Consider the following 22546-nt stretch of genomic DNA (forward strand, 5'->3'; position numbering starts at 1 on the left):
ATTTGTGTGTGTTTGGTTTTGTATTGTTAGTATCTGTATGTGTAGGGGCTTTGTGCTGGGAGAGAAGCTGAGCCCTGATTAGGGGGCGGGGCTTGACTGACTAGGGGTCCTATAAAGGTCGCAGCCAGTCAGGCAGCGGCACAGACAGCTGCAGTGGCACAGGAGCTAGCAAACAGAGCTGTAAACAGGCGGGTTTGAGTGGGAGTTCTGTTGGAGGAGAAGGTATTTGTGTGTGTGTTTGGTTTTGTATTGGTAGTATCTGTACATGTAGAGGCTTGGAGGGGCTTTGTGCTGGGAAAGAAGCTGAGCCCTGATTAGGGGGCGGGGCTTCCCTGACTAGGGGTCCTATAAAGATAGCAGCCAGGCAGGCAGCGGCACAGGAGCTACAAACAGAGCTGTAAACAGGGGAGTTCGAGTGGGAGTTCTGTTGGAGGAGAAGGTATTCGTGTGTGTTTGGTTTTGTATTGGTAGTATCTGTATGTGAAGGGGCTTTGTGCTGGGAGAGAAGCTGAGCCGTGATTAGGGGGCGGGGCTTCACTTACTAGGGGTCCTAGAAAGGTATCAGCCAGTCAGGCAGCGGCACAGACAGCTGCAGCGGCACAGGAGCTAGCAAACAGAGCTGTAAACAGGGGAGTTTGACTGGGAGTTCTGTTGGAGGAGAAGGTATTTGTGTGTGTTTGGTTTTGTATTGGTGGTATCTGTATGTGTAGGGGCTTTGTCCTGGGAGAGAAGCTGAGCCCTGATTAGGGGGCGGGGCTTCCCTCGCTAGGGGTCCTATAAAGGTAGCAGCCAGTCAGGCAGCGGCACAGACAGCTGCAGCGGCACAGGAGCTAGCAAACAGAGCTGTAAACAGTGGAGTTTGAGTGGGAGTTCTGTTGGAGGGGAAGGTATTTGTGTGTGTTTGGTTTTGTATTGGTAGTATCTGTATGTGTAGAGGCTTTGTGCTGGGAGAGAAGCTGAGCCCTGATTAGGGGGCGGGGCTTCCCTGACTCTGGGCCCTATAAAGGTAGCAGCCAGTCAGGCAGCGGCACAGACAGCTGCAGCGGCACAGGAGCTAGCAAACAGAGCTGTAAACGGGGAGTTTGAGTGGGAGGAGAAGGTATTTGTGTGTGTTTGGTTTTGTATTGTTAGTATCTGTATGTGAAGGGGCTTTGTGCTGGGAGAGAAGCTGAGCCCTGATTAGGGGGCGGGGCTTCCCTGACTCTGGGCCCTATAAAGGTAGCAGCCAGTCAGGCAGCGGCACAGACAGCTGCAGCGGCACAGGAGCTAGCAAACAGAGCTGTAAACGGGGAGTTTGAGTGGGAGGAGAAGGTATTTGTGTGTGTTTGGTTTTGTATTGTTAGTATCTGTATGTGAAGGGGCTTTGTGCTGGGAGAGAAGCTGAGCCCTGATTAGGGGGCGGGGCTTCACTGACTAGGGGTCCTAAAAAGGTATCAGCCAGTCAGGCAGCGGCACAGACAGCTGCATCGGCACAGGAGCTAGCAAACAGAGCTGTAAACAGGGGATTTTGAGTGGGAGTTCTGTTGGAGGAGAAGGTATTTGTGTGTGTTTGGTTTTGTATTGGTGGTATCTGTATGTGTAGGGGCTTTGTGCTGGGAGAGAAGCTGAGCCCTGATTAGGGGGCGGGGCTTCACTGACTAGGGGTCCTATAAAGGTTGCAGCCAGTCAGGCAGCGGCACAGGAGCTATCAAACAGAGCTGTAAACAGGGGAGTTTGAGTGGGAGTACTTTCGGAGTAGAAGGTATTTGTGTGTGTTTGGTTTTGTATTGGTAGTATCTGTGTGTGTAGGGGCTTTGTGCTGAGACAGAAGCTGAGCCCTGATTGGGGGGCGGGGCTTCACTGACTAGGGGTCCTATAAAGGTAGCAGCCAGTCAGGTAGCGGCACAGACAGCTGCAGCAGCACAGGAGCTAGCAAACAGAGCTGTAAACAGGGGAGTTTGAGTGGGAGTTCTTTTGGAGGAGAAGGTATTTGTTTGTGTTTGGTTTTGTATTGTTAGTATCTGTATGTGTAGGGGCTTTGTGCTGGGAGAGAAGCTGAGCCCTGATTAGGGGGCGGGGCTTCCCTGACTAGGGGTCCTATAAAGCTAGCAGCCAGTCAGGCAGCGGCACAGGAGCTAGCAAACAGAGCTGTAAACAGGGGAGTTTGAGTGGGAGTTCTGTTGGAGGAGAAGGTATTTGTGTGTGTTTTTGTATTGGTAGTATCTGTGTGTGTAGGGGCTTTGTGCTGGGACAGAAGCTGAGCCCTGATTAGGGGGCGGGGCTTCACTGACTAGGAGTCCTATAAAGGTAGCAGCCAGTCAGGCAGCGGCACAGACAGCTGCAGCGGCACAGGAGCTAGCAAACAGAGCTGTAAACAGGGGAGTTTGAGTGGGAGTTCTGTTGGAGGAGAAGGTATTTGTGTGTGTTTGGTTTTGTATTGGTAGTATCTGTATGTGTAGGGGCTTTTTGCTGGGAGAGAAGCTGAGCCCTGATTAGGGGGCGGGGCTTGACTGACTAGGGGTCCTATAAAGGTCGCAGCCAGTCAGGCAGCGGCACAGACAGCTGCAGCGGCACAGGAGCTAGCAAACAGAGCTGTAAACAGGCGGGTTTGAGTGGGAGTTCTGTTGGAGGAGAAGGTATTTGTGTGTGTGTTTGGTTTTGTATTGGTAGTATCTGTATGTGTAGGGGCTTTGTGCTGGGAGAGAAGCTGAGCCCTGATTAGGGGGCGGGGCTTCCCTGACTAGGGGTCCTAAAAAGGTAGCAGCCAGTCAGGCAGCGGCACAGGAGCTAGCACACAGAGATGGAAACAGGGGAGTTTGAGTGGGAGTTCTGTTAGTGGAGAAGGTATTTGTGTGTGTTTTTGGTTTTGTATTGTTAGTATCTGTATGTGTAGGGGCTTTGTGCTGGGAGAGAAGCTGAGCCCTGATTAGGGGGCGGGGCTTCCCTGACTAGGGGTCCTATAAAGGTAGCAGCCAGTCAGGCAGCGGCACAGGAGCTAGCAAACAGAGCTGTAAACAGGGGCGTTTGAGTGGGAGTTCTGTTGGAGGAAAAGGTATATGTGTGTGTGTTTGGTTTTGTATTGGTGGTATCTGTATGTGTAGAGGCTTGGAGGGGCTTTGTGCTGGGAAAGAAGCTGAGCCCTGATTAGTGGGCGGGGCTTCCCTGACTAGCGGTCCTATAAGGTTGCAGCCAGTCAGGCAGCGGCACAGGAGCTATCAAACAGAGCTGTAAACAGGGGAGTTTGAGTGGGATTCTGTTGGAGTAGAAGGTATTTGTGTGTGTTTGGTTTTGTATTGGTAGTATCTGTGTGTGTAGGGGCTTTGTGCTGGGACAGAAGCTGAGCCCTGATTAGGGGGCGGGGCTTGACTGACTAGGGGTCCTATAAAGGTTGCAGCCAGTCAGGCAGCGGCACAGGAGCTACAAACAGAGCTGTAAACAGGGGAGTTCTAGTGGGAGTTCTGTTGGAGGAGAAGGTATTCGTGTGTGTTTGGTTTTGTATTGGTAGTATCTGTATGTGAAGGGGCTTTGTGCTGGGAGAGAAGCTGAGCCGTGATTAGGGGGCGGGGCTTCACTTACTAGGGGTCCTATAAACGTAGCAGCCAGTCAGGCAGCGGCACAGACAGCTGCAGCGGCACAGGAGCTAGAAACAGAGCTGTAAACAGGGGAGTTTGAGTGGGAGTTCTGTTTTAGGAGAAGGTATTTGTGTGTGTTTGGTTTTGTATTGGTGGTATCTCTATGTGTAGGGGCTTTGTCCTGGGAGAGAAGCTGAGCCCTGATTAGGGGGCGGGGCTTCCCTGGCTAGGGGTCCTATAAAGGTAGCAGCCAGTCAGGCAGCGGCACAGGAGCTAGCAAACAGAGCTGTAAACAGGGGAGTTTGAGTGGGAGTTCTGTTGGAGGAGAAGGTACTTGTGTGTGTGTTTGGTTTTGTATTGGTAGTATCTGCATGTGTAGAGGCTTGGAGGGGCTTTGTGCTGGGAGAGAAGCTGAGCCCTGATTAGTGGGCGGGGCTTCCCTGACTAGGGATCCTATAAACGTAGCAGCCAGTCAGGCAGCCGCACAGACAGCTGCAGCGGCACAGGAGCTAGCAAACAGAGCTGTAAACAGGGGAGTTTGAGTGGGAGTTCTGTTGGAGGAGAAGGTATTTGTGTGTGTTTGGTTTTGTATTGGTAGTATCTGTATGTGTAGGGGCTTTGTGCTGGGAGAGAAGCTGAGCCCTGATTAGGGGGCGGGGCTTGACTGACTAGGGATCCTATAAAGGTAGCAGCCAGTCAGGCAGCGGCACAGACAGCTGCAGCGGCACAGGAGCTAGCAAACAGAGATGTAAACAGGCGGGTTTGAGTGGGAGTTCTGTTGGAGGAGAAGGTATTTGTGTGTGTGTTTGGTTTTGTATTGGTAGTATCTGTATGTGTAGAGGCTTGGAGGGGCTTTGTGCTGGGAGAGAAGCTGAGCCCTGATTAGGGGGCGGGGCTTCCCTGACTAGGGGTCCTATAAAGGTTGCAGCCCGTCAGGCAGCGGCACAGGAGCTACAAACAGAGCTGTAAACAGGGGAGTTCGAGTGGGAGTTCTGTTGGAGGAGAAGGTATTTGTGTGTGTTTGGTTTTGTATTGTTAGTATCTGTATGTGTAGGGGCTTCGTGCTGGGAGAGAAGCTGAGCCCTGATTAGGGGGCGGGGCTTCCCTGACTAGGGGTCCGATAAAGGTAGCAGCCAGTCAGGCAGCGGCACAGGAGCTAGCAAACAGAGCTGTAAACAGGGGAGTTTGAGTGGGAGTTCTGTTGGAGTAGAAGGTATTTGTGTGTGTTTGGTTTTGTATTGGTAGTATCTGCATGTGTAGAGGCTTGGAGGGGCTTTGTGCTGGGAGAGAAGCTGAGCCCTGATTAGTGGGCGGGGCTTCCCTGACCAGGGATCCTATAAAGGTAGCAGCCAGTCAGGCAGCCGCACAGACAGCTGCAGCGGCACAGGAGCTAGCAAACAGAGCTGTAAACAGGGGAGTTTGAGTGGGAGTTCTGTTGGAGGAGAAGGTATTTGTGTGTGTTTGGTTTTGTATTGTTAGTATCTGTATGTGTAGGGGCTTTGTGCTGGGAGAGAAGCTGAGCCCTGATTAGGGGGCGGGGCTTGACTGACTAGGGGTCCTATAAAGGTCGCAGCCAGTCAGGCAGCGGCACAGACAGCTGCAGCGGCACAGGAGCTAGCAAACAGAGCTGTAAACAGGCGGGTTTGAGTGGGAGTTCTGTTGGAGGAGAAGGTATTTGTGTGTTTGGTTTTGTATTGGTGGTATCTGTATGTGTAGGGGCTTTGTCCTGGGAGAGAAGCTGAGCCCTGATTAGGGGGCGGGGCTTCCCTCGCTAGGGGTCCTATAAAGGTAGCAGCCAGTCAGGCAGCGGCACAGGAGCTATCAAACAGAGCTGTAAACAGGGGAGTTTGAGTGGGAGTTCTGTTGGAGGAGAAGGTACTTGTGTGTGTTTGGTTTTCTATTGTTAGTATCTGTATGTGTAGGGGCTTTGTGCTGGGAGAGAAGCTGAGCCCTGATTAGGGGGCGGGGCTTCCCTGACTAGGGTTCCTATAAAGGTAGCAGCCAGTCAGGCAGCGGCACAGACAGCTGCAGCGGCACAGGAGCTAGCAAACAGAGCTGTAAACAGGGGATTTTGAGTGGGAGTTCTGTTGGAGGAGAAGGTATTTGTGTGTGTTTGGTTTTGTATTGGTGGTATCTGTATGTGTAGGGGCTTTGTGCTGGGAGAGAAGCTGAGCCCTGATTAGGGGGCGGGGCTTCCCTGACTAGGGGTCCTATAAAGGTTGCAGCCAGTCAGGCAGCGGCACAGGAGCTATCAAACAGAGCTGTAAACAGGGGAGTTTGAGTGGGAGTACTGTCGGAGTAGAAGGTATTTGTGTGTGTTTGGTTTTGTATTGGTAGTATCTGTGTGTGTAGGGGCTTTGTGCTGAGACAGAAGCTGAGCCCTGATTGGGGGGCGGGGCTTCACTGACTAGGGGTCCTATGAAGGTAGCAGCCAGTCAGGTAGCGGCACAGACAGCTGCAGCAGCACAGGAGCTAGCAAACAGAGCTGTAAACAGGGGAGTTTGAGTGGGAGTTCTTTTGGAGGAGAAGGTATTTGTGTGTGTTTGGTTTTGTATTGTTAGTATCTGTATGTGTAGGGGCTTTGTGCTGGGAGAGAAGCTGAGCCCTGATTAGGGGGCGGGGCTTCCCTGACTAGGGGTCCTATAAAGGTAGCAGCCAGTCAGGCAGCGGCACAGGAGCTAGCAAACAGAGCTGTAAACAGGGGAGTTTGAGTGGGAGTTCTGTTGGAGGAGAAGGTATTTGTGTGTGTTTTTGTATTGGTAGTATCTGTATGTGTAGGGGCTTTGTGCTGGGAGAGAAGCTGAGCCGAGATTAGGGGGCGGGGCTTCACTGACTAGGGGTCCTATAAAGGTCGCAGCCAGTCAGGCAGCGGCAAAGACAGCTGCAGCGGCACAGGAGCTAGCAAACAGAGCTGTAAACAGGCGGGTTTGAGTGGGAGTTCTGTTTGAGGAGAAGGTATTTGTGTGTGTGTTTGGTTTTGTATTGGTAGTATCTGTATGTGTAGAGGCTTGGAGGGGCTTTGTGCTGGGAAAGAAGCTGAGCCCTGATTAGGGGGCGGGGCTTCCCTGACGAGGGGTCCTATAAAGGTAGCAGCCAGTCAGGCAGCGGCACAGGAGCGACAAACAGAGCTGTAAACAGGGGAGTTCGAGTGGGAGTTCTGTTGGAGGAGAAGGTATTTGTGTGTGTTTGGTTTTGTATTGTTAGTATCTGTATGTGTAGGGGCTTCGTGCTGGGAGAGAAGCTGAGCCCTGATTAGGGGGCGGGGCTTCCCTGACTAGGGGTCCGATAAAGGTAGCAGCCAGTCAGGCAGCGGCACAGGAGCTAGCAAACAGAGCTGTAAACAGGGGAGTTTGAGTGGGAGTTCTGTTGGAGTAGAAGGTATTTGTGTGTGTTGGGTTTTGTATTGGTAGTATCTGCATGTGTAGAGGCTTGGAGGGGCTTTGTGCTGGGAGAGAAGCTGAGCCCTGATTAGTGGGCGGGGCTTCCCTGACCAGGGATCCTATAAAGGTAGCGGCCAGTCAGGCAGCCGCACAGACAGCTGCAGCGGCACAGGAGCTAGCAAACAGAGCTGTAAACAGGGGAGTTTGAGTGGGAGTTCTGTTGGAGGAGAAGGTATTTGTGTGTGTTTGGTTTTGTATTGTTAGTATCTGTATGTGTAGGGGCTTTGTGCTGGGAGAGAAGCTGAGCCCTGATTAGGGGGCGGGGCTTGACTGACTAGGGGTCCTATAAAGGTCACAGCCAGTCAGGCAGCGGCACAGACAGCTGCAGTGGCACAGGAGCTAGCAAACAGAGCTGTAAACAGGCGGGTTTGAGTGGGAGTTCTGTTGGAGGAGAAGGTATTTGTGTGTGTGTTTGGTTTTGTATTGGTAGTATCTGTACATGTAGAGGCTTGGAGGGGCTTTGTGCTGGGAAAGAAGCTGAGCCCTGATTAGGGGGCGGGGCTTCCCTGACTAGGGGTCCTATAAAGATAGCAGCCAGTCAGGCAGCGGCACAGGAGCTACAAACAGAGCTGTAAACAGGGGAGTTCGAGTGGGAGTTCTGTTGGAGGAGAAGGTATTCGTGTGTGTTTGGTTTTGTATTGGTAGTATCTGTATGTGAAGGGGCTTTGTGCTGGGAGAGAAGCTGAGCCGTGATTAGGGGGCGGGGCTTCACTTACTAGGGGTCCTAGAAAGGTATCAGCCAGTCAGGCAGCGGCACAGACAGCTGCAGCGGCACAGGAGCTAGCAAACAGAGCTGTAAACAGGGGAGTTTGACTGGGAGTTCTGTTGGAGGAGAAGGTATTTGTGTGTGTTTGGTTTTGCATTGGTGGTATCTGTATGTGTAGGGGCTTTGTCCTGGGAGAGAAGCTGAGCCCTGATTAGGGGGCGGGGCTTCCCTCGCTAGGGGTCCTATAAAGGTAGCAGCCAGTCAGGCAGCGGCACAGACAGCTGCAGCGGCACAGGAGCTAGCAAACAGAGCTGTAAACAGTGGAGTTTGAGTGGGAGTTCTGTTGGAGGAGAAGGTATTTGTGTGTGTTTGGTTTTGTATTGGTAGTATCTGTATGTGTAGGGGCTTTGTGCTGGGAGAGAAACTGAGCCCTGATTAGGGGGCGGGGCTTGACTGACTAGGGGTCCTATAAAGGTAGCAGCCAGTCAGGCAGCGGCACAGACAGCTGCAGCGGCACAGGAGCTAGCAAACAGAGCTGTAAAGAGGAAAGTTGGAGTGGGAGTTCTGTTGGAGGAGAAGGTATTTGTGTGTGTTTGGATTTGTATTGGTAGTATCTGTATGTGTAGAGGCTTTGTGCTGGGAGAGAAGCTGAGCCCTGATTAGGGGGCGGGGCTTCCCTGACTCTGGGCCCTATAAAGGTAGCAGCCAGTCAGGCAGCGGCACAGACAGCTGCAGCGGCACAGGAGCTAGCAAACAGAGCTGTAAACGGGGAGTTTGAGTGGGAGGAGAAGGTATTTGTGTGTGTTTGGTTTTGTATTGTTAGTATCTGTATGTGAAGGGGCTTTGTGCTGGGAGAGAAGCTGAGCCCTGATTAGGGGGCGGGGCTTCACTGACTAGGGGTCCTAAAAAGGTATCAGCCAGTCAGGCAGCGGCACAGACAGCTGCATCGGCACAGGAGCTAGCAAACAGAGCTGTAAACAGGGGATTTTGAGTGAGAGTTCTGTTGGAGGAGAAGGTATTTGTGTGTGTTTGGTTTTGAATTGGTGGTATCTGTATGTGTAGGGGCTTTGTGCTGGGAGAGAAGCTGAGCCCTGATTAGGGGGCGGGGCTTCACTGACTAGGGGTCCTATAAAGGTTGCAGCCAGTCAGGCAGCGGCACAGGAGCTATCAAACAGAGCTGTAAACAGGGGAGTTTGAGTGGGAGTACTGTCGGAGTAGAAGGTATTTGTGTGTGTTTGGTTTTGTATTGGTAGTATCTGTGTGTGTAGGGGCTTTGTGCTGAGACAGAAGCTGAGCCCTGATTGGGGGGCGGGGCTTCACTGACTAGGGGTCCTATAAAGGTAGCAGCCAGTCAGGTAGCGGCACAGACAGCTGCAGCAGCACAGGAGCTAGCAAACAGAGCTGTAAACAGGGGAGTTTGAGTGGGAGTTCTTTTGGAGGAGAAGGTATTTGTGTGTGTTTGGTTTTGTATTGTTAGTATCTGTATGTGTAGGGGCTTTGTGCTGGGAGAGAAGCTGAGCCCTGATTAGGGGGCGGGGCTTCCCTGACTAGGGGTCCTATAAAGCTAGCAGCCAGTCAGGCAGCGGCACAGGAGCTAGCAAACAGAGCTGTAAACAGGGGAGTTTGAGTGGGATTTCTGTTGGAGGAGAAGGTATTTGTGTGTGTTTTTGTATTGGTAGTATCTGTGTGTGTAGGGGCTTTGTGCTGGGACAGAAGCTGAGCCCTGATTAGGGGGCGGGGCTTCACTGACTAGGAGTCCTATAAAGGTAGCAGCCAGTCAGGCAGCGGCACAGACAGCTGCAGCGGCACAGGAGCTAGCAAACAGAGCTGTAAACAGGGGAGTTTGAGTGGGAGTTCTGTTGGAGGAGAAGGTATTTGTGTGTGTTTGGTTTTGTATTGGTAGTATCTGTATGTGTAGGGGCTTTTTGCTGGGAGAGAAGCTGAGCCCTGATTAGGGGGCGGGGCTTGACTGACTAGGGGTCCTATAAAGGTCGCAGCCAGTCAGGCAGCGGCACAGACAGCTGCAGCGGCACAGGAGCTAGCAAACAGAGCTGTAAACAGGCGGGTTTGAGTGGGAGTTCTGTTGGAGGAGAAGGTATTTGTGTGTGTGTTTGGTTTTGTATTGGTAGTATCTGTATGTGTAGGGGCTTTGTGCTGGGAGAGAAGCTGAGCCCTGATTAGGGGGCGGGGCTTCCCTGACTAGGGGTCCTAAAAAGGTAGCAGCCAGTCAGGCAGCGGCACAGGAGCTAGCACACAGAGATGTAAACAGGGGAGTTTGAGTGGGAGTTCTGTTAGTGGAGAAGGTATTTGTGTGTGTTTTTGGTTTTGTATTGTTAGTATCTGTATGTGTAGGGGCTTTGTGCTGGGAGAGAAGCTGAGCCCTGATTAGGGGGCGGGGCTTCCCTGACTAGGGGTCCTATAAAGGTAGCAGCCAGTCAGGCAGCGGCACAGGAGCTAGCAAACAGAGCTGTAAACAGGGGCGTTTGAGTGGGAGTTCTGTTGGAGGAAAAGGTATATGTGTGTGTGTTTGGTTTTGTATTGGTGGTATCTGTATGTGTAGAGGCTTGGAGGGGCTTTGTGCTGGGAAAGAAGCTGAGCCCTGATTAGTGGGCGGGGCTTCCCTGACTAGCGGTCCTATAAGGTTGCAGCCAGTCAGGCAGCGGCACAGGAGCTATCAAACAGAGCTGTAAACAGGGGAGTTTGAGTGGGATTCTGTTGGAGTAGAAGGTATTTGTGTGTGTTTGGTTTTGTATTGGTAGTATCTGTGTGTGTAGGGGCTTTGTGCTGGGACAGAAGCTGAGCCCTGATTAGGGGGCGGGGCTTGACTGACTAGGGGTCCTATAAAGGTTGCAGCCAGTCAGGCAGCGGCACAGGAGCTACAAACAGAGCTGTAAACAGGGGAGTTCTAGTGGGAGTTCTGTTGGAGGAGAAGGTATTCGTGTGTGTTTGGTTTTGTATTGGTAGTATCTGTATGTGAAGGGGCTTTGTGCTGGGAGAGAAGCTGAGCCGTGATTAGGGGGCGGGGCTTCACTTACTAGGGGTCCTAGAAAGGTATCAGCCAGTCAGGCAGCGGCACAGACAGCTGCAGCGGCACAGGAGCTAGAAACAGAGCTGTAAACAGGGGAGTTTGAGTGGGAGTTCTGTTGGAGTAGAAGGTATTTGTGTGTGTTTGGTTTTGTATTGGTAGTATCTGTGTGTGTAGGGGCTTTGTGCTGGGACAGAAGCTGAGCCCTGATTAGGGGGCGGGGCTTGACTGACTAGGGGTCCTATAAAGGTCGCAGCCAGTCAGGCAGCGGCACAGACAGCTGCAGCGGCACAGGAGCTAGCAAACAGAGATGTAAACAGGCGGGTTTGAGTGGGAGTTCTGTTGGAGGAGAAGGTATTTGTGTGTGTGTTTGGTTTTGTATTGGTAGTATCTGTATGTGTAGAGGCTTGGAGGGGCTTTGTGCTGGGAAAGAAGCTGAGCCCTGATTAGGGGGCGGGGCTTCCCTGACTAGGGGTCCTATAAAGGTTGCAGCCCGTCAGGCAGCGGCACAGGAGCTACAAACAGAGCTGTAAACAGGGGAGTTCGAGTGGGAGTTCTGTTGGAGGAGAAGGTATTCGTGTGTGTTTGGTTTTGTATTGGTAGTATCTGTATGTGAAGGGGCTTTGTGCTGGGAGAGAAGCTGAGCCGTGATTAGGGGGCGGGGCTTCACTTACTAGGGGTCCTAGAAAGGTATCAGCCAGTCAGGCAGCGGCACAGACAGCTGCAGCGGCACAGGAGCTAGCAAACAGAGCTGTAAACAGGGGAGTCTGAGTGGGAGTTCTCTTGGAGGAGAAGGTATTTGTGTGTGTTTGGATTTGTATTGGTGGTATCTGTATGTGTAAGGGCTTTGTGCTGGGAGAGAAGCTGAGCCCTGATTAGGGGCGGGGCTTCCCTGACTAGGGGTCCTATAAAGGTTGCAGCCAGTCAGGCAGCGGCACAGGAGCTATCAAACAGAGCTGTAAACAGGGGATTTTGAGTGGGAGTTCTGTTGGAGTAGAAGGTATTTGTGTGTGTTTGGTTTTGTATTGGTAGTACCTGTGTGTGTAGGGGCTTTGTGCTGGGAGAGAAGCTGAGGCCTGATTAGGGGGCGGGGCTTGACTGACTAGGGGTCCTATAAAGGTAGCAGCCAGTCAGTCAGCGGCACAGACAGCTGCAGCGGAACAGGAGCTAGCAAACAGAGCTGTAAACAGGGGAGATGGAGTGAGAGTTCTGGTGGAGGAGAAGGTATTTGTGTGTGTGTTTGGTTTTGTATTGGTAGTATTTGTATGCGTAGAGGCTTTGTGCTGGGAGAGAAGCTGAGCCCTGATTAGGGGGCGGGGCTTCCCTGACTAGGGGTCCTATAAAGGTTGCAGCCCGTCAGGCAGCGGCACAGGAGCTACAAACAGAGCTGTAAACAGGGGAGTTCGAGTGGGAGTTCTGTTGGAGGAGAAGGTATTCGTGTGTGTTTGGTTTTGTATTGGTAGTATCTGTATGTGAAGGGGCTTTGTGCTGGGAGAGAAGCTGAGCCGTGATTAGGGGGCGGGGCTTCACTTACTAGGGGTCCTAGAAAGGTATCAGTCAGTCAGGCAGCGGCACAGACAGCTGCAGCGGCACAGGAGCTAGAAACAGAGCTGTAAACAGGGGAGTTTGAGTGGGAGTTCTGTTGGAGGAGAAGGTATTTGTGTGTGTTTGGTTTTGTATTGGTGGTATCTCTATGTGTAGGGGCTTTGTCCTGGGAGAGAAGCTGAGCCCTGATTAGGGGGCGGGGCTTCCCAGGCTAGGGGTCCTATAAAGGTAGCAGCCAGTCAGGCAGCGGCACAGGAGCTAGCAAACAGAGCTGTAAACAGGGGAGTTTGAGTGGGAGTTCTGTTGGAGGAGAAGGTATTTGTGTGTGTTTGGTTTTGTATTGGTGGTATCTGTATGGTAGAGGCTTGGAGGGTCTTTGTGCTGGGAGAGAAGCTGAGCCCTGATTAGGGGGCGGGGCTTCACTGACTAGGGGTCCTATAAAGGTAGCAGACAGTCAGGCAGCGGCACAGACAGCTGCAGCGGCACAGGAGCTCGCAAACAGAGCTGTAAACAGGGGAGTTGGAGTGGGAGTTCTGTTGGAGGAGAAGGTATTTGTGTGTGTTTGGTTTTGTATTGGTGGTATCTGTATGTGTAGGGGCTTTGTCCTGGGAGAGAAGCTGAGCCCTGATTAGGGGGCGGGGCTTCCCTGGCTAGGGGTCCTATAAAGGTTGCAGCCAGTCAGGCAGCGGCACAGACAGCTGCAGCGGCACAGGAGCTAGCAAACAGAGCTGTAAACAGGGGAGTCTGAGTGGGAGTTCTGTTGGAGGAGAAGGTATTTGTGTGTGTGTTTGGATTTGTATTGGTAGTATTTGTATGCGTAGAGGCTTTGTGCTGGGAGAGAAGCTGAGCCCTGATTAGGGGGCGGGGCTTCCCTGACTAGGGGTCCTATAAAGGTAGCAGCCAGTCAGGCAGCGGCACAGGAGCTAGCACACAGAGATGTAAACAGGGGAGTTTGAGTGGGAGTTCTGTTGGAGGAGAAGGTATTTGTGTGTGTTTGGATTTGTATTGGTAGTATTTGTATGTGTAGAGGCTTTGTGCTGGGAGAGAAGCTGAGCCCTGATTAGGGGGTGGGGCTTCCCTGACTAGGGGTCCTATAAAGGTAGCAGCCAGTCAGGCAGCGGCACAGGAGCTAGCAAACAGAGCTGTAAACAGGGGAGTTTGAGTGGGAGTACTGTTGGAGTAGAAGGTATTTGTGTGTGTTTGGTTTTGTATTGGTAGTATCTGTGTGTGTAGGGGCTTTGTGCTGAGACAGAAGCTGAGCCCTGATTAGGGGCGGGGCTTCACTGACTAGGGGTCCTATAAAGGTAGCAGCCAGTCAGGTAGTGGCACAGACAGCTGCAGCAGCACAGGAGCTAGCAAACAGAGCTGTAAACAGGGGAGTTTGATTGGGAGTTCTTTCGGAGGAGAAGGTATTTGTGTGTGTTTGGTTTTGTATTGTTAGTATCTGTATGTGTAGGGGCTTTGTGCTGGGAGAGAAGCTGAGCCCTGATTAGGGGAGGGGCTTCCCTGACTTGGGGTCCTATAAAGGTAGCAGCCAGTCAGGCAGCGGCACAGGAGCTAGCAAACAGAGCTGTAAACAGGGGAGTTTAAGTGGGAGTTCTGTTGGAGGAAAAGGTATTTGTGTGTGTGTTCGGTTTTGTACTGGTGGTATCTGTAGGTGTAGAGGCTTGGAGGGGCTTTGTGCTGGGAAAGAAGCTGAGCCCTGATTAGTGGGCGGGGCTTCCCTGACTAGGGGTCCTATAAGGTTGCAGCCAGTCAGGCAGCGGCACAGGAGCTAGCAAACAGAGCTGTAAACAGGGGAGTTTGAGTGGGAGGAGAAGGTATTTGTGTGTGTTTGGTTTTGTATTGTTAGTATCTGTATGTGTAGGGGCTTTGTGCTGGGAGAGAAGCTGAGCCCTGATTAGGGGGCGGGGCTTCACTGACTAGGGGTCCTAAAAAGGTATCAGCCAGTCACGCAGCGGCACAGACAGCTGCATCGGCACAGGAGCTAGCAAACAGAGCTGTAAACAGGGGATTTTGAGTGGGAGTTCTGTTGGAGGAGAAGGTATTTGTGTGTGTTTGGTTTTGTATTGGTGGTATCTGTATGTGTAGGGGCTTTGTGCTGGGAGAGAAGCTGAGCCCTGATTAGGGGGCGGGGCTTCCCTGACTAGGGGTCCTATAAAGGTTGCAGCCAGTCAGGCAGCGGCACAGGAGCTATCAAACAGAGCTGTAAACAGGGGAGTTTGAGTGGGAGTACTGTCGGAGTAGAAGGTATTTGTGTGTGTTTGGTTTTGTATTGGTAGTATCTGTGTGTGTAGGGGCTTTGTGCTGAGACAGAAGCTGAGCCCTGATTGGGGGGCGGGGCTTCACTGACTAGGGGTCCTATAAAGGTAGCAGCCAGTCAGGTAGCGGCACAGACAGCTGCAGCAGCACAGGAGCTAGCAAAAAGAGCTGTAAACAGGGAAGTTTGAGTGGGAGTTCTTTTGGAGGAGAAGGTATTGGTGTGTGTTTGGTTTTGTATTGTTAGTATCTGTATGTGTAGGGGCTTTGTGCTGGGAGAGAAGCTGAGCCCTGATTAGGGGGCGGGGCTTCCCTGACTAGGGGTCCTATAAAGGTAGCAGCCAGTCAGGCAGCAGCACAGGAGCTAGCAAACAGAGCTGTAAACAGGGGAGTTTGAGTGGGAGTTCTGTTGGAGGAGAAGGTATTTGTGTGTGCTTTTGTATTGGTAGTATCTGTATGTGTAGGGGCTTTGTGCTGGGAGGGAAGCTGAGCCGAGATTAGGGGGCGGGGCTTCACTGACTAGGGGTCCTATAAAGGTATCAGCCAGTCAGGCAGCGGCACAGACAGCTGCAGCGGCACAGGAGCTATCAAACAGAGCTGTAAACAGGGGAGTTTGAGTGGGAGTACTGTTGGAGTAGAAGGTATTTGTGTGTGTTTGGTTTTGTATTGGTAGTATCTGTGTGTGTAGGGGCTTTGTGCTGGGACAGAAGCTGAGCCCTGATTAGGGGGCGTGGCTTCACTGACTAGGAGTCCTATAAAGGTAGCAGCCAGTCAGGCAGCGGCACAGACAGCTGCAGCGGCACAGGAGCTAGCAAACAGAGCTGTAAACAGGGGAGTTTGAGTGGGAGTTCTGTTGGAGGAGAAGGTATTTGTGTGTGTTTGGTTTTGTATTGGTAGTATCTGTATGTGTAGGGGCTTTTTGCTGGGAGAGAAGCTGAGCCCTGATTAGGGGGCGGGGCTTGACTGACTAGGGGTCCTATAAAGGTCGCAGCCAGTCAGGCAGCGGCACAGACAGCTGCAGCGGCACAGGAGCTAGCAAACAGAGCTGTAAACAGGCGGGTTTGAGTGGGAGTTCTGTTGGAGGAGAAGGTATTTGTGTGTGTGTTTGGTTTTGTATTGGTAGTATCTGTATGTGTAGAGGCTTGGAGGGGCTTTGTGCTGGGAAAGAAGCTGAGCCCTGATTAGGGGGCGGGGCTTCCCTGACGAGGGGTCCTATAAAGGTAGCAGCCAGTCAGGCAGCGGCACAGGAGCTACAAACAGAGCTGTAAACAGGGGAGTTCGAGTGGGAGTTCTGTTGGAGGAGAAGGTATTTGTGTGTGTTTGGTTTTGTATTGTTAGTATCTGTATGTGTAGGGGCTTTGTGCTGGGAGAGAAGCTGAGCCCTGATTAGGGGGCGGGGCTTCCCTGACTAGGGGTCCTAAAAAGGTAGCAGCCAGTCAGGCAGCGGCACAGGAGCTAGCACACAGAGATGTAAACAGGGGAGTTTGAGTGGGAGTTCTGTTAGTGGAGAAGGTATTTGTGTGTGTGTTTGGTTTTGTATTGTTAGTATCTGTATGTGTAGGGGCTTTGTGCTGGGAGAGAAGCTGAGCCCTGATTAGTGGGCGGGGCTTCCCTGACTAGCGGTCCTATAAGGTTGCAGCCAGTCAGGCAGCGGCACAGGAGCTATCAAACAGAGCTGTAAACAGGGGAGTTTGAGTGGGAGTTCTGTTGGAGTAGAAGGTATTTGTGTGTGTTTGGTTTTGTATTGGTAGTATCTGTGTGTGTAGGGGCTTTGTGCTAGGACAGAAGCTGAACCGTGATTAGGGGGCGGGGCTTCACTGACTAGCGGTCCTATAAAGGTATCAGCCAGTCAGGCAGCGGCACAGACAGCTGCAGCGGAACAGGAGCTATCAAACAGAGCTGTAAACAGGGGAGTTTGAGTGGGAGTACTGTTGGAGTAGAAGGTGTTTGTGTGTGTTTGGTTTTGTATTGGTAGTATCTGTGTGTGTAGGGGCTTTGTGCTGGGACAGAAGCTGAGCCCTGATTAGGGGGCGGGGCTTGACTGACTAGGGGTCCTATAAAGGTTGCAGCCAGTCAGGCAGCGGCACAGGAGCTAGAAACAGAGCTGTAAACAGGGGAGTTTGAGTGGGAGTTCTGTTTTAGGAGAAGGTATTTGTGTGTGTTTGGTTTTGTATTGGTGGTATCTGCATGTGTAGAGGCTTGGAGGGGCTTTGTGCTGGGAGAGAAGCTGAGCCCTGATTAGTGGGCGGGTCTTCCCTGACTAGGGATCCTATAAAGGTAGCAGCCAGTCAGGCAGCCGCACAGACAGCTGCAGCGGCACAGGAGCTAGCAAACAGAGCTGTAAACAGGGGAGTTTGAGTGGGAGTTCTGTTGGAGGAGAAGGTATTAGTGTGTGTTTGGTTTTGTATTGTTAGTATCTGTATGTGTAGGGGCTTTGTGCTGGGAGAGAAGCTGAGCCCTGATTAGGGGGCGGGGCTTCCCTGACTAGGGGTCCTACAAAGGTAGCAGCCAGTCAGGCAGCGGCACAGACAGCTGCAGCGGCACAGGAGCTAGCAAACAGAGATGTAAACAGGCGGGTTTGAGTGGGAGTTCTGTTGGAGGAGAAGGTATTTGTGTGTGTGTTTGGTTTTGTATTGGTAGTATCTGTATGTGTAGAGGCTTGGAGGGGCTTTGTGCTGGGAAAGAAGCTGAGCCCTGATTAGGGGGCGGGGCTTCCCTGACTAGGGGTCCTATAAAGGTTGCAGCCCATCAGGCAGCGGCACAGGAGCTACAAACAGAGCTGTAAACAGGGGAGTTCGAGTGGGAGTTCTGTTGGAGGAGAAGGTATTCGTGTGTGTTTGGTTTTGTATTGGTAGTATCTGTATGTGTATGGGCTTTGTGCTGGGAGAGAAGCTGAGCCCTGATTAGGGGGCGGGGCTTCCCTGACTAGGGGCCCTATAAAGGTATCAGCCAGTCAGGCAGCGGCACAGACAGCTGCAGCGGCACAGGAGCTCGCAAACAGAGCTGTAAACAGGGGAGTTTGAGTGGGAGTTCTGTTGGAGGAGAAGGTATTTGTGTGTGTTTGGTTTTGTATTGGTGGTATCTGTATGTGTAGGGGCTTTGTCCTGGGAGAGAAGCTGAGCCCTGATTAGGGGGCGGGGCTTCCCTGGCTAGGGGTCCTATAAAGGTTGCAGCCAGTCAGGCAGCGGCACAGACAGCTGCAGCGGCACAGGAGCTCGCAAACAGAGCTGTAAACAGGGGAGTCTGAGTGGGAGTTCTCTTGGAGGAGAAGGTATTTGTGTGTGTTTGGATTTGTATTGGTGGTATCTGTATGTGTAAGGGCTTTGTGCTGGGAGAGAAGCTGAGCCCTGATTAGGGGGCGGGGCTTCCCTGACTAGGGGTCCTATAAAGGTTGCAGCCAGTCAGGCAGCGGCACAGGAGCTATCAAACAGAGCTGTAAACAGGGGATTTTGAGTGGGAGTTCTGTTGGAGTAGAAGGTATTTGTGTGTGTTTGGTTTTGTATTGGTAGTATCTGTGTGTGTAGGGGCTTTGTGCTGGGAGAGAAGCTGAGGCCTGATTAGGGTGCGGGGCTTGACTGACTAGGGGTCCTATAAAGGTAGCAGCCAGTCAGTCAGCGGCACAGACAGCTGCAGCGGAACAGGAGCTAGCAAACAGAGCTGTAAACAGGGGAGTTGGAGTGAGAGTTCTGTTGGAGGAGAAGGTATTTGTGTGTGTGTTTGGTTTTGTATTGGTAGTATTTGTATGCGTAGAGGCTTTGTGCTGGGAGAGAAGCTGAGCCCTGATTAGGGGGCGGGGCTTCCCTGACTAGGGGTCCTATAAAGGTAGCAGCCAGTCAGGCAGCGGCACAGGAGCTAGCACACAGAGATGTAAACAGGGGAGTTTGAGTGGGAGTTCTGTTGGAGGAGAAGGTATTTGTGTGTGTTTGGATTTGTATTGGTAGTATTTGTATGTGTAGAGGCTTTGTGCTGGGAGAGAAGCTGAGCCCTGATTAGGGGGTGGGGCTTCCCTGACTAGGGGTCCTATAAAGGTAGCAGCCAGTCAGGTAGTGGCACAGACAGCTGCAGCAGCACAGGAGCTAGCAAACAGAGCTGTAAACAGGGGAGTTTGAGTGGGAGTTCTTTCGGAGGAGAAGGTATTTGTGTGTTTGGTTTTGTATTGTTAGTATCTGTATGTGTAGGGGCTTTGTGCTGGGAGAGAAGCTGAGCCCTGATTAGGGGAGGGGCTTCCCTGACTAGGGGTCCTATAAAGGTAGCAGCCAGTCAGGCAGCGGCAGAGGAGCTAGCAAACAGAGCTGTAAACAGGGAGTTTGAGTGCGAGTACTGTTGGAGGAGAAGGTATTTGTGTGTGTGTTTGGTTTTGTATTGGTGGTATCTGTAGGTGTAGAGGCTTGGAGGGGCTTTGTGCTGGGAAAGAAGCTGAGCCCTGATTAGTGGGCGGGGCTTCCCTGACTAGGGGTCCTATAAGGTTGCAGCCAGTCAGGCAGCGGCACAGGAGCTATCAAACAGAGCTGTAAACAGGGGAGTTTGAGTGGGAGGAGAAGGTATTTGTGTGTGTTTGGTTTTGTATTGGTGGTATCTGTATGTGTAGGGGCTTTGTGCTGGGAGAGAAGCTGAGCCCTGATTAGGGGGCGGGGCTTCCCTGACTAGAGGTCCTATAAAGGTTGCAGCCAGTCAGGCAGCGGCACAGGAGCTATCAAACAGAGCTGTAAACAGGGGAGTTTGAGTGGGAGTACTGTCGGAGTAGAAGGTATTTGTGTGTGTTTGGTTTTGTATTGGTAGTATCTGTGTGTGTAGGGGCTTTGTGCTGGGAGAGAAGCTGAGCCCTGATTAGGGGCGGGGCTTCACTGACTAGGTGTCCTATAAAGGTATCAGCCAGTCAGGCAGCGGCACAGACAGCTGCAGCGGCACAGGAGCTAGCAAACAGAGCTGTAAACAGGGGGGTTTGAGTTTGAGTTCTGTTGGAGGAGAAGGTATTTGTGTGTGTTTGGTTTTGTATTGGTGGTATCTGTGTGTGTAGGGGCTTTGTGCTGGGACAGAAGCTGAGCCCTGATTAGGGGGCGGGGCTTCACTGACTAGGAGTCCTATAAAGGTAGCAGCCAGTCAGGCAGCGGCACAGACAGCTGCAGCGGCACAGGAGCTAGCAAACAGAACTGTAAACAGGGGAGTTTGAGTGGGAGTTCTGTTGGAGGAGAAGGTATTTGTGTGTTTGGTTTTGTATTGGTAGTATCTGTATGTGTAGGGGCTTTGTGCTGGGAGAGAAGCTGAGCCCTGATTAGGGGGCGGGGCTTGACTGACTAGGGGTCCTATAAAGGTCGCAGCCAGTCAGGCAGCGGCACAGACAGCTGCAGCGGCACAGGAGCTAGCAAACAGAGCTGTAAACAGGGGAGTTTGAGTGGGAGTTCTGTTGGAGGAGAAGGTATTTGTGTGTGTGTTTGGTTTTGTATTGGTAGTATCTGTGTGTGTAGAGGCTTTGTGCTGGGAGAGAAGCTGAGCCCTGATTAGGGGGCGGGGCTTCCCTGACTAGGGGTCCTATAAAGGTTGCAGCCAGTCAGGCAGCGGCACAGGAGCTATCAAACAGAGCTGTAAACAGGGGAGTTTGAGTGGGAGTACTGTCGGAGTAGAAGGTATTTGTGTGTGTTTGGTTTTGTATTGGTAGTATCTGTGTGTGTAGAGGCTTGGAGGGGCTTTGTGCTGGGAGAGAAGCTGAGCCCTGATTAGTGGGCGGGGCTTCCCTGACTAGGGGTCCTATAAGGTTGCAGCCAGTCAGGCAGCGGCACAGGAGCTATCAAACAGAGCTGTAAACAGGGGAGTTTGAGTGGGAGTTCTGTTGGAGGAGAAGGTATTTGTGTGTGTTTGGTTTTGTATTGGTAGTATCTGTATGTGTAGGGGATTTGTGCTGGGAGAGAAGCTGAGCCCTCATTGGGGGGCGGGGCTTCACTGACTAGGGGATCCTATAAAGGTAGCAGCCAGTCAGGTAGCGGCACAGACAGCTGCAGCAGCACAGGAGCTAGCAAACAGAGCTGTAAACAGGGGAGTTTGAGTGGGAGTTCTGTTGGAGGAGAAGGTATTTGTGTGTGCTTGGTTTTGTATTGTTAGTATCTGTATGTGTAGGGGCTTTGTGCTGGGAGAGAAGCTGAGCCCTGATTAGGGGGCGGGGCTTCCCTGACTAGGAGTCCTATAAAGGTAGCAGCCAGTCAGGCAGCGGCACAGGAGCTAGCAAACAGAGCTGTAAACAGGGGATTTTGAGTGGGAGTTCTGTTGGAGTAGAAGGTATTTGTGTGTGTTTGGTTTTGTATTGGTAGTATCTGTGTGTGTAGAGGCTTGGAGGGGCTTTGTGCTGGGAGAGAAGCTGAGCCCTGATTAGTGGGCGGGGCTTCCCTGACTAGGGGTCCTATAAGGTTGCAGCCAGTCAGGCAGCGGCACAGGAGCTATCAAACAGAGCTGTAAACAGGGGAGTTTGAGTGGGAGTTCTGTTGGAGGAGAAGGTATTTGTGTGTGTTTGGTTTTGTATTGTTAGTATCTGTATGTGTAGGGGCTTTGTGCTGGGAGAGAAGCTGAGCCCTGATTAGGGGGCGGGGCTTCCCTGACTAGGGGTCCTATAAAGGTAGCAGCCAGTCAGGCAGCGGCACAGGAGCTAGCAAACAGAGCTGTAAACAGGGGAGTTTGAGTGGGAGTTCTGTTGGAGGAAAAGGTATTTGTGTATGTGTTTGGTTTTGTATTGGTGGTATCTGTATGTGTAGAGGCTTGGAGGGGCTTTGTGCTGGGAAAGAAGCTGAGCCCTGATTAGTGGGCGGGGCTTCCCTGACTAGGTGTCCTATAAAGGTATCAGCCAGTCAGGCAGCGGCACAGACAGCTGCAGCGGCACAGGAGCTAGCAAACAGAGCTGTAAACAGGCGGGTTTGAGTGGGAGTTCTGTTGGAGGAGAAGGTATTTGTGTGTGTGTTTGGTTTTGTATTGGTAGTATCTGTATGTGTAGAGGCTTGGAGGGGCTTTGTGCTGGGAAAGAAGCTGAGCCCTGATTAGGGGGCGGGGCTTCCCTGACGAGGGGTCCTAAAAAGGTAGCAGCCAGTCAGGCAGCGGCACAGGAGCTACAAACAGAGCTGTAAACAGGGGAGTTCGAGTGGGAGTTCTGTTGGAGGAGAAGGTATTTGTGTGTGTTTGGTTTTGTATTGGTAGTATCTGTGTGTGTAGGGGCTTTGTGCTGGGAGAGAAGCTGAGCCCTGATTAGGGGGCGGGGCTTCACTGACTAGGTGTCCTATAAAGGTATCAGCCAGTCAGGCAGCGGCACAGACAGCTGCAGCGGCACAGGAGCTAGCAAACAGAGCTGTAAACAGGGGGGTTTGAATGGGAGTTCTGTTGGAGGAGAAGGTATTTGTGTGTGTTTGGTTTTGTATTGGTGGTATCTGTATGTGTAGGGGCTTTGTGCTGGGAGAGAAGCTGAGCCTTGATTAGGGGGCGGGGCTTCCCTGACTAGGGGTCCTATAAAGGTTGCAGCCAGTCAGGCAGCGGCACAGGAGCTATCAAACAGAGCTGTAAACAGGGGAGTTTGAGTGGGAGTACTGTCGCAGTAGAAGGTATTTGTGTGTGTTTGGTTTTGTATTGGTAGTATCTGTGTGTGTAGGGGCTTTGTGCTGAGACAGAAGCTGAGCCCTCATTGGGGGGCGGGGCTTCACTGACTAGGGGATCCTATAAAGGTAGCAGCCAGTCAGGTAGCGGCACAGACAGCTGCAGCAGCACAGGAGCTAGCAAACAGAGCTGTAAACAGGGGAGTTTGAGTGGGAGTTCTGTTGGAGGAGAAGGTATTTGTGTGTGTTTGGTTTTGTATTGTTAGTATCTGTATGTGTAGGGGCTTTGTGCTGGGAGAGAAGCTGAGCCCTGATTAGGGGGCGGGGCTTCCCTGACTAGGGGTCCTATAAAGGTAGCAGCCAGTCAGGCAGCGGCACAGGAGCTAGCAAACAGAGCTGTAAACAGGGGAGTTTGAGTGGGAGTTCTGTTGGAGTAGAAGGTATTTGTGTGTGTT

This window comes from Lepidochelys olivacea (genome assembly GCF_965140295.1).
Source record: "Lepidochelys olivacea isolate rLepOli2 genome assembly, chromosome: 26".
Taxonomy (NCBI): domain Eukaryota; kingdom Metazoa; phylum Chordata; order Testudines; family Cheloniidae; genus Lepidochelys; species Lepidochelys olivacea.